Source organism: Tyto alba, unplaced genomic scaffold (genome assembly GCF_018691265.1).
Source record: "Tyto alba isolate M040663 unplaced genomic scaffold, T.alba_DEE_v4.0 Super-Scaffold_23, whole genome shotgun sequence".
NCBI classification, from domain to species: Eukaryota; Metazoa; Chordata; class Aves; order Strigiformes; family Tytonidae; genus Tyto; species Tyto alba.
The window spans coordinates 23,084,007-23,098,343 of NW_024881297.1; the positions used below are offsets into that span (position 1 = coordinate 23,084,007).

The 14,337-nt window shown below is 43.6% G+C and overlaps 1 long non-coding RNA gene across 1 annotated transcript; it reads right to left on the reverse strand.

Annotated features, from left to right (window-relative positions):
* Nucleotides 1-248: 248 nt before the first annotated feature.
* Nucleotides 249-13,781, reverse strand: LOC116962799. Its single transcript, XR_006165685.1, has 2 exons — nt 13,623-13,781; nt 249-698 (listed from the first exon to the last, which is right to left on the reverse strand). It is a non-coding gene; the product is annotated as an uncharacterized LOC116962799 (long non-coding RNA).
* Between the last annotated feature and the right edge of the window lie 556 nt (nt 13,782-14,337).

Below are 14,337 nucleotides of genomic sequence, written 5' to 3' on the forward strand. Positions count from 1 at the left end.
ATCAATCAGTAAAGATGACCAATGATTTCTGTAGAATAGGAATATAGGTAAGGTGAGGTAACTGAAAGCCAACCATTATTAAGGTCAAACTAAACTTTGTGAATTTTGTTGATCTTATGTAACCATGACTCTGCTGAAAAAGTGTATAAAGATGTTGTGCTTTGTATCTGTCGGTGAACATGTTTTTTTTGGTGGAGCTATCCCCCATGTTCCCCAGTGCTGGAATAAAGAAGTGCCTGCTTATCTGCTTTGTGTAGATAAGTTTTATTCACGATTGCAACCGCTAACACAGACAGGAGAATAAATGCATGAATGCTTGGATGCAAACAGGAGTGTTTCCAGGAAGTGTTTTGGATCCGTGTGATGATTCTGTCCTTTAAACTCTCAAATGATGAGCAAGCAACATAAGGAGGATAATGCTGAGATATTTTTCATCATTTTCAGCAATCATTTTAGTTTATGTCCTCTGTTTATATTAATAACCCTTTGCAATCTTGACACTGAAATCTGTTTTCTTCCCAGGAGCGTTCTCCTCCATCACCCATGCACAATCTCCTGCTTAATAGAAGGTAGGGAAATTGGCTTTCTTCTTTTCTATTTTTTTTTTTCTTTACACCAGTAAAAATCATGAGACTCTGTCTCAGGGAAGTCTTCCAGCCTCTGAAATAGCCTCATTATCCAGGGAAGGACACTCAGCACTGGAAAAACAAGGGAAAGAAGGAAAGTCAGGATGGTGAGATGTTGGCTGTGTCTGCACAAAGGAGGAAAGGTGAGCTTTTTATGAATGTACATAGGACTTGACGGTTTTGTGCAGAGAAGAGACCTTTCCCCAAATAAAATCTCTTTTTTCCATCTTAACCTTCATCTGCAGGATCCATCTAGAGATGGACACATTTCTTTGCATGTTTCAACTGTGTTTGCAGCTTATTCTCCACCCGGCTCTATATCAAGGAGGTGGATGCAGAGACAAGCACTGTCTGCTCAACTTTGCCCCAGTGGCACAAAGCAAACATGAAGGAGGTCATCAAACACATGAGACTGAGTTACTAGTTTCTTTGCTGTTCTAAGTATGTAGCCCACAAGATAGAAGGGAAAGCAACCCACTGTTCACAGTGCTATCCCAGCCGAGGGTGCACAGCATCACTGCCCATTAGTAATTGTCTTGCTGTGACTTTGGGTTCCCATCTGTCTGATATTTTCAGTTGTTGCTTCTAGGTTGCTGATGGAATTGCACATTTTTGGTGGAAGGAGCCAATTAATCTTTGCAAGTGTTAGCGTAGTGCTCTTGCTGTGCTCTGGTGAGCCCTCGTTTGCCTTCCTTGGTTGCTCCAATGCCAACTGTGATAATTGTTATGGCGATGTGCCTGAAACAAGGAATTTCCATCTTGGGTAAGAAGAGATATTCTGAACTTGGGACTTGGGTCTGGAGGTCACGTTACAGCCACTTTGCACACACAGGCATAAAACCAGTAGGACAGACTGTGTGGGTTCCTTATGCTTCTTCCAGCCCTGGTTCCTAAGGTAAGTGTGATGGCATCTGACACCTGTTCATCAAGGATGGAGTTTCTGTATTTCAAACTAAGTCAAACCAGCTTGTTGACATTTAAATATATCTCTCCGGGGGGAAATAACAACAGTTTTGTGGTGGGATCATTTCAGGAGGCAGATATCATTCTCTTCTAAATTTGGAGCCTCTTGCCCTTATTTTGTTCCTTGGGCTGAAATTTTCAAAACAAGCAAAGCATTCAAACACAGACTCCTGTAAATAAAGTGAGGATGATCTGAATATTCCAAGGCTCATGATGAGGCCTTGGAAATTTCTTTGTGTGTTCTGTGGGTAGAAAATCAGATTAGTTATTCAGCACAAACCTTGCACACACCTGGAAAGAAAACAAAACTGAAATGACTAAGCTCTGCCTGGTTTTTGCCCCATCCAAACATGATATGAGAGGCTGCTTCTCTGTTTTGCTGGCAAAGAAAACAAATGGGTGGTCAGAGAGAACAATTTCCAGTGCAAATTGAAAAAAATGCATCAAAACAGGAGGCTCCACATCAAGAGCATCAGTTCCCTTCACTCCCCATTTGGCTGGGGACAGCCTTTGATGGAAAGCGTTGCATTGAAGCGAATGACAAATGGGAAATGGAGATGATGCATAAAGGTAGAGTGGGAAAAGAGTGAAAATTATGTTGGGCCCTCACCACTAACCCATGATTCTTGCTGCTGGGATTGCAGTGGAAAGGGATGATAGAAGGCAGGAAGAAGTCATCTACTTGAGGTGGTTGCTTATAGCAGACAAATAACTAAAGCAAAGGGACAATATACAGGCATAATAGAGAAATATAATCAGATTCCCATCACCTTTTTCTGGAGAGTAACTCTGGTCTGTGTTTTGGTATAAACCTGATACCCGGTGCTTTACATGTCATTCTCTTGGCTTCATTTTCAGAGGTCACTCTCTCTCCAGCAATGCTTTTTAGAGCAGCAACTGACCTACTTGAGTACTTGGACGCTGTAGTGTTAGTCACTGAGTTAAACTATAGACACTGATTTAAGGAGAGTCAGGGAGAGTTCAGGTATGTAAGACCTTTAGTTATTGTTTGTCTGTGAGATACACACACATGAGACATGAGACCTGGCAGGGCTTATATAAAACAGGAAAAGGAGTCCAGCTCCAGGACTCAGAGCTAAGTTGGTTGCCCAGACAGCCATTGGGATTCTATAGGAGAGCCAAGAATTTAATCCTGAGTTTCAAACCTCAGATGAATATTTCACAAACAAGCATATTTTTCTTCTGTTTTTTGCTTGCAGGTGACCAAAACTTCACCAACCTGTTCTTGACTTCAGACCAATGTAAATCAGAAGCTGGCCAGAAGATGAACACCAGAGAGATGGAGAAAAGCAATATGATGGGTCTTGTGAAATTCTTCATGCATCAAGATGTAAGTCAAGACAGAGAGACATGGTCATTTTAAAAGAGCATGCTTTCCAGCTGCATTTATTTTTATCAGTCCTGACTTACATGACATCATAGGATGGGATTTTTTAAGTGATTTTTAATGAGGGTAGATCTAGTTACACCAGACTTTAACCTGTTCTAGTTGGGTTCAAGTACCTTTGGAAATTCACTGGTGCAAAAGGAAATATTGATCAGGAGATCTGACATAGCACACTGTCTTCCCATGATAAATACAGTGGTGAACTTGAGAAGGGAATTCCGAGTATTGAATTTCAGAAGGGGAAATTTTCTCAGCTATTAAGCAGACTTTTGCCAAACCATAGAAAGTACGATTGTAAATATAATAGCAAAGCAGCCATGTTGTTTGGTTGATTTTCTCCACGACCTTTCTGTGCTCCCACACCACAGTCAGTGTTTAAGCTCTTTTAGCTTAGAAGATATTTGTAGTGTGGAGGTGTGATGTGCATTCCCAGCTGTGCCATCTGCCCAGCTGGACCTGGGCACACTGCTCTCTAGCCAGCAAAGTGCTCTGGGACAACCTCATTTTTCAGATTTCTACCAACACCAGTATTCAAGGGCTGAGTGTTGACTTTTTGATGGTCTGATGTTCAAACTGTAACACTTTAAATGCATCTCTGAGCAGCCCAGCTCAGCACTATCCTAAAATGATTAAATGTAGGGTTTTACCTGTTGAGCTCTGGTAGGGCCCCATGAGCACGCTCGTGCCAGGAAAGCTCCTCTATTCTTGAAGCAGTCAACTGGCTCTATAAGTATCCTGACAGTGAGGACTGGAAAAGCTTTGATATTTATCTTTCTGGTTTATGGGCATTTCATTTTTCAGATGGGGGTGTCTTTGGTCACAGCTATGCCATTGACAAAGCTAAGCACTTGCTGCAAGACTTTCTCAGAGGAGCCTCTCGTGGATCTTTCAGGGTAAGTGTTAAAAATTACTGCATGTGTGAGTCATGCAATCTCCCAGTGTTATACAGATCCCCAAATCAAAGAAGAAATAGAAAACTCTCCCCAGACTTCAAGAAAAAGTCTGCATTAACCTGGAAGGGACTGAAGACTCTGAGTGATCCTTCCAGGGTACCATACAACAGGTTTAGGGGGGGAAAAAAAAAAAAAAAACACCTCAGCCTTGTTTGGAAAATAAGTTAGATAAGGATTTATAGGCGTTTCTGGTTTATTGGTAAATCAAGCATGGCTAGTATCTGCATCAATGTAGCTGAAAAGCATAAGGTGTCTAAACTGGGGTGAGAATTAAGCCCAGAGTTTTAAGGAATTACATCCTTGGTGTCAGGTCAAATCCAGCAGCAGCAGAGCATGGCCAGGTTTTACCATGTCAGGTTTACCCACAGAGGTGACTTTGTGCAGCTGGAGATATGAATACCCTGCTTCTGAGCCTTTTTAGAGAAGCAGTGACTCAGCTGGAGCTCTGCTATCTGATTGTGCCTGTGAAATACAGAGGTATGGGTAGACTTTTCCCTAGAGACTAAGAAAAAGCTGCCTCTTATGCTAGCTTAATTTCCCTTTCACTCCTTTGGAAGGCTCAGGCTGGGTCTTTAGTCCTGTTCTGCAGGACTTGGCAGCTGGAAATCACCTGCCTCACATTTAAAATAAAAGGAAAAAATAATTATTAGTCAGCCTTATCTGTTATTGATGATATATTCTTGTAGAAGACATGGTTAGTGCAAGATAAGGCTAAAAAATATTCTGAATCTGAAAATGGAAAAAGGCAGTTGAGAAAATTATGGCAGAAAATAAACTTTTGCCTGGCAAAGTCTCCCTGTTTTGGAAGTCAGTAGAGAAAAGATGTTGCAGGTAACATGAGAAGATCACTTATGGCAAAGTTCCTGTCTGAGCTAAATAAATTTAGTAGCGGTAGTGTTTTCACTTACAAGCCTCTTTTGCATAGCAGCAGCGCATGTAAAGGCTGCCTCTCCTAGACCAGCCCTTGGGACATCCTGCTGTCTTAAGTAGGACCAAGAAGTAAACTACTCATTGTTCTTGGTATATCCCAGGTTGGGGGACATACAAACGAGCAAAAAGGTAGAAACCTTCAGTAAGAAAAGCTTCCCAGAGATGACTGAGGTCCATTAGAGTCCTGTTGGGATGAAAATGCTCAGCACAACATGAGGAATGAGAATAAGAAGTGGTGTCCAAGCTCAAAGGAACAACTGGTTCTTGGTTCCCTTCACTGCAGCCCTGTTGCCCTTCAAGCAGACCTGACTACTGCTGTGTCTTCACCTTTCCAAAGCTGTCATTGAGTCCATCCCACATCTGGACAGAAGCCCTTGGTCCTCTGGGAAGGATATTTTCCTTCTCTTAGAAGAACCACAGCACAGCCAGCTTCAAGTGCTGGGTACCTAAACCAAATGATTGCATTAAAAGCCTTCTTGGGGCTTGCCTCACAGCTCAGTACTGCCGTCCTTAGCTGAAGTGACCAGACCGTCAGAGGTGCTGGGCGTATGCACCAGGGAGTCTTTTTCATTGAAAGCTGTTGGATCCTGAGTACCTGTCTGGCTGTGCAAAGATTTCATTGCCATTATTTTAATTGGGTGCCTTGGAGGCAAATTACTTCACAAGCTGATTAAATTTATGAATAAATATTATTTAATTAAGGTATACTGTACAATTAAATATCTATCTTATGATATGCCTTTTTCATTTTAATCTTGTCACTTAGTGTAGTACCTACAGAATTACCCACAACACTTTTGTTTAGGAATGATCATAAGCAAGCTGAAAAAAATAAAAACAAAACTAGAGAGTACTGTAATACACCTGTTCCTAGAATTAAATTTACTAATTTGCAATACTAATTACATATACAGGTGTCATGCAACTCAGGTTACATTGGGTATGCTGCCTTAAGAACTGAAGTATTGCAGTTCTTTCTTGATTTATATATTTTTCTTCCTAAGGAAGATGTACATTAAGAGGACTTTAAAATGTACACTTCAGTCTGGACAGGTGGATGGAGTATCTCTGTTCTAATTGTAATTCAAGATAACACCTGATATTTTCACACAGGTCTTGGCAGTTTTTTAAGAAGGTGTAGAAGAGAAGAGAGCTGATGTGTCTCCTCTTGGTGGACAAGTTCTCTTGCATCCTTAGGATGGCTCTGCAGCTGCCTCATGATTTGGAGGTAAGGAAGCTGCTGGATTATAACCAACACCTCTCTAGAAATCAGCTGCTGCTTGGTGTTGGAGATGCCTTCCCTACAGATAAATCAGTGTCTCGTGCTGCAGAACCAGTGCATTTGGCTCGGTGTCATGGTTTGAGCTCAGAGGGCAACAGAGCACCATGCAGCCACTCACTTCCCCCTTTCCCCTCAGTGCTGGGAAGGAGAAAATAAGCAACTGCTTGGGTTTTGAGATAAGGACAGGGAGGGGTGAATCACCCATTATGATCATGGGTAAAAGCCAGACTCATTAGGGGAAGAAAAAAAGAACATAAATTTAGTGCAGACACTAACAACATCACTTAACAGAGTAGGACAGTGAGAAGCATTACCACATCTTCAAAACACCTTCCCCCATCTCTCCCTTCTTCCCAGGCTCAGCTCTGCTCCTGATATCTCTACCTCCTCCCCCCAGTAGCACAGGGGCAGGGAATGGGGGGGTTGCAGTCAGTGCTGCCACTTCTTCCATCTTCAGTGGGGAGGGTTTTATGCAGAACTTTGGGAACTACTTCTCCCTACTCCAGCATGGTCTACCTCTCACAGAAGAGTCCTCCACAACTTTTCTCTGACTCGAGTCCTCCCCCGGGCTACAGCATTTCCCCAGCTGCTCCAGCGTGGGACACACCCGCATGTTGCAATCCTCCTAGTACCAAACTACAACAGTGGTGCTGCTTCTTCCCACAGGATCCTGGCATCCTTCAGACACAGCCACCTACTCCAGTGTGGGACCTCTCACAGACAGCAGGTTGGCATCTGTTCCATTGTAGACCCCCATGGCGGGGGGGGGGGGGGGGGAGGGGGGCCTGCCCTGCCATCTCACCACAGGATACAGGGTGGGGTGTCTGTTCCAGAACACCTACCCCCCTTCTCAATTCTTCCACTGACCTTGGTGTTGATGCAGATGTCACAACACCTCCTCACAACTCTGACTCCTCCTCCCAGGTTCCCCTTCTTAAATATGTTGTCGCAGAGGCGCAGCTGATTGTCTCGGCCTTGGTACAGAGGTGGAGCTGGGGTTGCATTGAGAAGTTTCTCACAGGTGGCCACCACTGTAGCCACCTCCCCTGATACCAAAAACTCTCACCATTCACTTAATCCCAGGATGTTCAGTCCATTGAAAGACACCTCAGGATGCACCTTTACATGAAAAGATCTGCCACAGCCTACATAACTATGGCATGAGGGGAAAATAAAGATATTAACAGGTAGTGTTTTCCCTGTTATAAATCACTTTATTTGGAGTCATTCCAGTAAAATAAATGGAGGATGTCAGAGGGTGAGCACCTTCTCAATGCACAGACTTGTCTGTAACTTGGTTTGGGGGTTTATTTTAGAAATGAACTCTGAAAAAGAACAATGGAGTCGAGTGAAGTGGGAATAATAGTGGGTGCCCTGAGAAGAGGATCTTTATTGAGTTATTTTATTCTCACTTGTATAGCTAACAGAAGTCTGAATGTGTTTGTGTACATGCAGGCACATACCTCTACATGTGAATCAATGTGTACAGGCATATACATGAATACAACAAAGATAAAACCCAGTTTTCTGAAAGATAATAGAAAACATTTTGATCTACATCACAAAATAGACCTTTGCTCAACTGTGACAGCTGGAGGAGTGGTGGTATCTTAGTCCAGCTGAGAACCTGACCCTGGAAAGTGGTTCCACAGACACCACGATCTTTGTTATTCTTGCAGCAGACTTATCTGCTATTTCTCAGATTTTTCCTTCTCTTCTACTTTTATCTGTCAGTAACAAGAGAAAAGTGACCCACAAGTTACTTCAAAAGGAAAAGGTAAAGCATGTGACAGGCCCATTCTGCCTAAGAATCCTGACATCCTCCTACCTGTCTGAGCTCATCACCAAACAAAGACCTCAGCTGCTTTCTCAGAGGACACTGTTAGCTCATACACCTTTGGGAAGGGCATCAAAGCATCTCTACTTTCAAAATCTCTACTTCTATGTACCTTGTGGACAGCTTAGCTCTAGGTTTCTCTTCAGACAGCCTTCATGTATCTTTTTACTCCTTCTCTATATGAAGTTACAAAGGAGCTGTGTATCAAAAAGGACTGTTTTCTTTCACTCCTTATCTAGTCTTACACTCACTGATCTTATTCAGCTTTGAATCAGCCTCTTCTCCTCACTGTTTGCTTGGACTTACTGCCTTGCTCCTGGCAGAGGGGACAGAGTGCCTTACTGTTCAGTGTTCAACCACACCAGCAGCTCTTCTAGGGGAAAGTGATGAACAACCTCTGATTTCCCCCACAGTTGGAACAGATGGGCCATCAGAGAGAATCACACCAGCATCTTGGGTTTTGTGCGCTGTAAGAACCACTGAGGAAGTTAAGGGTTTTCATGGGATTTGCCCGAGCATCCCTATCCTTGCTGCAGTCCTCTGCAGGCAGACAAAAGCTCTGAGGAGACATGGTCTTCCACCAGCTGCACTGCTCTGATTCAAGCTTTAATGCACAGATCATCAGACCTGAAATCTTCGGGGTCCAATGCAATTCTTTGGTCTTAACTCATGGTGCCAGCTGAAGACTTTATTGTCCCCAAATGTCTCTCCAGTCTTCCTGGGGAAGTTGTTACATACAACAGGAATGGCAGGGTACGACATGTATCCTTGTGCTTAGCTTCTCTTTCAAAGCCACATTCACTGAGTGTTCAAGCTATGATACACAGGAGCAGCCAATATGTGGATTCCCCACTGTTGAGGCTCTCCTGAGAACATTTGTTAAAGCTCCTACTTGATGGAATCTGATTTACTGGAACCTGATTTACTTGCTGGAAGCTGGCGATAACAAGACCATTTCAAAGCTTTTCTCTTTACTCAGACTGAACTCATGTCTGCAGTAAAATTTCTCTGCAGTCCAGGGTTGTATAACAGTCTTCAGTGAAATGTTCAGCTGTCCTCCCCTAAATTTAGGTCTTTACACTGCTTACTTGACCCTAAATGTGCTTCAGATGCCCAGAATCCACAGAAAGCAATAACAGAAATGAATGCTTAAATGCCCACTGGAAACTATGAGTGTAATAAACACATAAAACTGCTGAAGAACTCAAGGGCAAATTTTTGTTTCATATCTTAGCTGGATTCTAGGGATCTTCTGTTGGAGATGCCAATTTTTGATTTTCCTAGTGGCTTAGCACAGCTTGGCCAGCTTTGGATTCAGCCTTGTGTCAGCACATGAGTCTTCGAAGACCAAAGGGACAATTTCTCTGCAATCTTTTTCTCTGGGTAAACAAAACATATTTCCCTAGGTTCTCTGTAGATCAAGATCACCTCCCACACAGCAGTGCAGGTTTAAAAGGTCAGCCATCTTTAAATAAGCCTTAATTGACACTTACTTCCCAGAATGAGGGTCATTACAGGTTAAGGTACAGTTCCCGAGGCAGTCAGTGACCTAATTCTAAACATCATTAATCCATCTCACTCTGAAAAATAACACTGGCATTTAGATAAGCCTGCTACCTTAAGGGATGTTGCTGCTGCTTTTCTGGAGGTTGGCCATGTCTGATTCCTTTGCCAAGAGTTCAGGTCATCTCCCACAACAGCTTCTCAGATGATACTGATGTTCAGCATTTGACTTGTTTCACTACTGAGTTTCTGGATCACTGTGTGCTGGAAGCATCTTGCCATGGGAGGGAGCACAACTTCTCTTCCTCTCACTCTGTTGCAGGTTGGCGAGGGCTTATCCAGTTCCCAGTTGCATTCTTCCACTTAGTCTCAAATGGTTGGCAATTTCTCCCACAGAGCATGGGTTTGAGCAGCTCCTGCTCCTCCAGCATATGCTGGAAATGTTTAGGATCAGGTAAGGGTTATGGGCAATGACTCGCCTGACTGTAGGCTGCACAAAGGACACTGTTATGTACAAGTCCTTTCTCTGGCACTTGTCTCCTCTCTTCTCTTACCTTCTCCGTTGTCCTGGGAAGGTACAGGGCAGCTGCTTTGGGTCCATGCTTGAGTCATCCTGCTGCTTGAGCAGAGGTAGCCAGTGGGCTGCCTGAGCATAGAAGCTGTAGCGATCCTCCTGCCCCAGCTCCGTACAAGCCTCTTCTGCAAGCTGATGCAGCAAGAGCTCAGACCCCAGCATAGTTGAGAAGGGACCTTCTAGCTGGTAACATATCCCTCCAGCCCTGGGGACAGACATCTCCTCAGTTCAGTTCCTCCCCCAGGATTGTTAGCCCAGATGCTACTGCACAACTATCCTTGACTAGATCCATTCACCAAAGGTCAATAGTCTAAAACACTTTAGTAGTAAATGAAAACAACAAATGAAATTGTATTTCCGAACAGGAGAAAGCTTATTTAAAATATTTTCTTACTTCTCAAAATAAGTTTGTTTATACCTGACATCTCTTCTGTGATACAACACTGCTTCCATTCAGGCTGAAATCATGGGGATGGGAAGAGTAAGTGCTGTGTCTTTCTGAGCCTGTATCTCACCTGCTGGAGCACAACCCTTCTATGCTGCAGGCTGTCACCATGACTGGAGCTCCTGGTGCTCCTCCCTGTCCACAGCAGTGCCAGTCTGACACTAATGGCCTGATAGGACAAGAAAAAGAGGTGGGTAACAAGAGGAGGCAAAGAGACATCAGGACCATCTGTCAGAAGCAGATGGCACCAGTGGAACAACTGGGGAACAGAGAAAAGAGCACTGATCTCCCACGAGAACCTGCACATGCTCCCATCAGCCCTTCCACCATCCACTTTTTCTTCTGCAACCAGAGGAAAGGCTTTGGGAAAGCTGTTTACCTTCTTTTTAAACAAGACACTAGTAGCACTAATATGATGAGAGCCATATCTCAAGACAACTTGCATCAATTCACTGTCCATAGCTTTGAAAAAGCAAGTTACATTTCTCTTGGGGTTACTTTGATATGTGCAGGTACAAAACCAGATCAAGAGATTGCAGATACCACATATTGAAGTAGAGTTCCCCAGCAAGAAGTTCATCACGAACACCGTGGTTGAGCCACCAAGGGAAACCATGGATCCATAAAGGATAGCTTTGTACTCAGAGCTTCAAAGGCAAAAAGGATGTTTGTAAGGCAAAGTAATAAGACACAGCTACTGTATGTGCTTTGCAATCTTTCATACCAGGCGTTTATGTATTTCTGCTGAGACTTAAGAGCTCAGCAGTGTTTGTAGCATCTAGTTCATTCTTTTCACCCAATTGCTGGTGCACCACAGAACCCCATCATTTTAGTTGACCCACATGTCAGCTTCAAAATTGGTAACCTAAGTCTTTAGAGAGAAAGAAAGAGAGAGGGAGGGGAGAAAAGAAGAAGGAATGCAAAAGCACTGTTGTATCCCTATTACTGAGCCAAGATCATGTTCATCTTGGTCTTGTGCCCTGCCTGAGGGAGAAAGATACTGTTGCTGGAAAAGAGGATATGGGTGTCCTAGGGAGCAGAAGAACATGAAACAGATTACCCGAATTGCTTCTTATCCTAATTAACTCTCAGGACAAAACACCTCTGTGTGCATAAGAACAGTATCACCATCTCAGACCAAAGATCTTTCTGCTGGGGCCCTGAGCCCTTGGGTAGGAAAGAGATGTCAGAGGAAGGGAAGGTTTAAGTGACTCTTCCCTTGGCTTTACTCTTCTCAGGGGCCAACTTTTGAAGAGCTTCCTGACCTGATGGTTGTGTTGCTCCATCTCATTTGGCAGCCCCTAGGGCATACAACCTCCCCTGTCTCTTTGAGCCACCCTTACACTTACCAGAGCATTCTGGGATGAGGACTGCAGCGGTCACCACCCTCCCTATTAAAACACCTTCTAGGTGGGGAAAAGTGAGTATGTCTAAATTCAACTGTAACTGATTTTATTTTTATAGCTGGGGTTGAAGGTCTGTACGCTAATTTGGATACTAATAGCCCAGGATTAGTGAATATGTTCTCTGCGTGGCTGCATAAATGAGGTTTGCTGTGATACACCAAAAATGAGATTCTCTATGCCAAGAGGTTCACCATCAATGATGAATGGTTGGAGCTGTGTGTTAATCTAGGTCTGGTAAAAACAGGCAAAGGACTACCTATAAAGATTTTTTCCCAAGGATTGCTATTGATATTATTTATCAGTTTAATAGCGTGCTATAGAAGAAAGTCTAGTTTAGGGTCCTCTTAACATTCAGTTCAGTAATACACCGAGCAGTGAGTGCTGTTGAGAAATTTGGCCTTCTCACTCCTGTGGGAGAGGCGAAGCATTAATAAGGTACACACAGGCTACCAATTTCAGTTCAAGCCTCCAGTAAATAAGGTTCAGCCTTCTGCTGTGCATCAGGGTGATGAAGAGGCCAATGTTGCAGTGTGATTCCTGCTTTTTTCCTTTTGACTCAAAGAAATGTCAGCCTACTCTTGACACATTTGAAATATCTGTACTGTGGTCTGCAAGTCCTGTTTCAGGACTTGCTAGAAGACATATTTCATGTTTTTATTTAATTTCTCTTTTTCTTTTTCCTTCGTCTTGGATAAACTGTTCACTAATGGCTTGCTTCAATGTTTAGGATTGTATTGTATAAAACACTGGATTTAGTCATACAAAGTAACAGCCAAGTTACAACTGTGTCTTTAATATTAGCAAGGCTATACATTTTTGTTTTCAAATAAATAAAATGGGCATAATCCCCAGCTGGAAAAAAACAAAAAACAACAACAACAAAAAAACACCACAAACAAACTAGTGTAGATCTGTGAATTTTCAGGCAGAGAGACCTTTAGACCAGTTGAGAAAACATCCCATTTCATCTCCTTTCATTTAATTTTGCTTCATTTTGTTTCATTTCCTATTAAATCTTTGTTAAGGAAACATAAAAGAACAAACAAATTATATTGTAAAGCTGATGCACTCAGGATTTAAGGTACTCTGCTCAAACTGATGGCTGAGATCCACAGTTCATGTTCATTTACCAGCTAAAAAGCCATTCAATCCGGTATGTATTTCTTGGAGCAAGCTACCTTTGTGTTTTGGAATTTGTACAGCTTTTCACACAAGGGCTAGTTTGAGTTTCTTTGAACGTGGTTAATAGAGACCTAAAGTAACAATTATGAGATTATTTAGTTCTCTGGTTTGTGCATTAGATTGAGGAGCCTGTGCTGCTGTGATCTACAGAACCAAACATGGAGAGACCAACCTAAAATCCCTTCTGGGTGCAAACGCCCATTAGTTTTGATATAAGAAATGACCCCAGACTAGAAGCGATTTCCTAGTACCTGAATACCCACCTCCCAGTGTTATAGGACTGTAGAGTCAACACTTCAAATATTTCATACTGATGTCTATGGAGCTTAAGTGTGTGTTGCCATTTGATCCTACTCAGCAGCTGAACGCCCCGCAGCCGCTCACCCACCCTCCCCCCACTTGGGAATGGGGAGGGAATCGGAGGGGCAAAGGGAGACTCGCGGGTTGAGATAAAAACAGTTGAATAACAGTAACAGAACAATACGCTGACACCAGTACCAACAGGTAATGTACCACACAGCTGCTCACCACCCACCTGCTCCCGGCCGGCAATCCCGAACACCAAGGCCCCCCAGCACCGCTCCCGGAAGTGGCAGCCCCTCCCGGCCCTCTCCTGCCTTTATATAGTGAGTGTAATGTCACATGACATGGACTATCGGCCAATCGGGGCCCAGCCCTCCAGCTGTGCTCCCCCCGCCCCCGCACACAGGTGAGGGCACTCGGACCTGGGGAGCCCCTGGGGTCTCACCAGCTGCCAAACCAACAGGAACTTTAGTCCAGCCCCAACCAGGACAGTGTGAAACTGCCATCACTTAGTGAAAGTCACCCCACCACACAGGGAGTTACCCTGCCTTTACCAGAAGAGATCACTACTCAGATGGATTTTTTTTTTCCCAACCTACAGCTGCACTGTAGCAGACTTCATATTTAATCCTGCTTGCCACTTCAGCACTCATTCTGGAAAAAACGGAGCTAATATGCCTTCCCAAAGCCAGAGCAGTCTTACAAAGGCAAAAGCCCTCCTGGCTCTGAAGGTCTCTTCAAGTGGAGAGATAGAGGTAGAAGGTGGCAAATCCTCAGCCCAAATCCAAGCTGGTAGCAACAAGACTGCTTCTTCTGGTTTTCAAGCAGAGGAGTCAGCCATCAGGTTCAGTCGATATGCATGATATACAGAGACCGAAATGTCATACCACTGGCATGAATCAGGTTTACTCCCATCAATGCTAGC